Source organism: Lithobates pipiens, unplaced genomic scaffold (assembly GCF_037356315.1).
Source record: "Lithobates pipiens isolate NorthernLeopardFrog02 unplaced genomic scaffold, aLitPip1_a1.2 Scaffold_18, whole genome shotgun sequence".
NCBI lineage: Eukaryota > Metazoa > Chordata > Amphibia > Anura > Ranidae > Lithobates > Lithobates pipiens.
This window is the reverse complement of record NW_027507758.1, coordinates 402444695-402446326: the sequence shown is the minus strand read 5'-3', so window position 1 is coordinate 402446326 and position 1632 is coordinate 402444695.

The window sequence follows — 1632 nt, the reverse complement described above, 5'->3', positions numbered from 1 at the left end:
TCAGAAGCCTGTGTGTCAGGGTGACAACACAGGAGCACAAATTGCATGCAGGACAGAGTTCTGTCACCTTATAGTACAAAATGCCTGAACAAGAACCTTTGTGGCAGGTATTATTTTAATGAAAAATGCAGCTTAAGGCTGGATTCACACCATTGCGAATAGGATGTGGGTTCTCCACATCCAATTCACAATAGCAGGAGATTTGGAGACGGTTCAGATATCTCCGCTACGGCTCCAGTGAGAATTTGCACAAGAGCCCTGTGCATCTTTTGGTTAATTTCAGGTTCAAAATTTCGGGCTGAAATTGGACCTGAAACGAAGAACAGGGACAAACAGGGTCCCGGCTGGGAGACGCATCAGTATTAGGTGTGAACCCAGCCTAAAAGTGATTGGAAAAAAACACCTTATAAAACAACCTATTCAGTTTAAATTCGGGCTGAAATTGGACCTGAAACGAAGAACAGGGACAAACAGGACCCCGGCTGGGAGACGTATCAGTATTAGGTGTGAACCCAGCCTAAAAGTGATTGGAAATGACCACCTTATAAAACAACCTATTCAGTTTAAATTTGGTCTGAAATCGGACCTGAAACGAAGAACAGGGACAAGCAGGACCCTGGCTGGGAGACGCATCATTATTAGGTGTGAACCCAGCCTAAAAGTGATTGGGAACGACCACCTTATAAAACAACCTATTCATATTTTTCTTCCCTTTTTAACAAGTGATCACATTCCCTCTGTTCTCAGCTGCATAAGAGCTGGGGGGAAGAGAAGCAGCAGAACACTAATCTTCCCAGTGAATGGCTGTGCAGCTGGGGCGTGTCAGGACAAGTCTGATCATTGGAAGAGGGTACACTGAGTTCCCAGTATAGCTAGAGAACTGACCACATGGTGCTCTCCTGCTTAGTGTAGTCAGTTTTTAATAGGAAAGCAAGGGAACTAGCAGGAACACCAGTGATTTTACATAAAGGAAACAATACAAAGAACAGGATACTTTCTCATACAAGTACGTGGTACAGCAGGCACACATCAGGAATATGAAGTGTTGGGGTACGCTTTAAATATTTAAAATTACCTTGACATCAACATGTTAAAGCCTGAGATTTTAGTGATTTACAAACTTTGAAACTAGGCTATCATATGATTTGCAGCAATGCTGAATAGGTTTATCTTTATTACACTGGAATTAAAATGAGAAATGAGAGCTAAAGTGTGCTTGTTGCCAGTGCTAAATGCCATTGCTTCGGATGTGTGAGCAGAATCACTTTTGCCCTCACTTAAACACACCATCAAGGTTGATTTACTAAAGGCAATCAGTTCACTGCGCAATGGAACTTTATACTTTGCAAGAGAATTTTCCTTTAGCTTAGTGAATGTAGTGAAAATTCAAGTTGCAAGAAATACCCAATCATGTGCAAGTCAAATTAAAAAAAAACAGTGTTGTTTTGACATGATTGGGTGGTCACAGTCAGTAGAGATTCCCTTATTCACTTAACTAAGGGGAAATTCCCATACAAAATGAAAAAAAAAATAAGGCTTACTTGCCTTTAGTACTCCCGCCCGCCCCCATGTTTCTCTAGCATTCGTATATAGTAACAGTAAAAATGTATAAATGGGGAAGGATCTAATGAG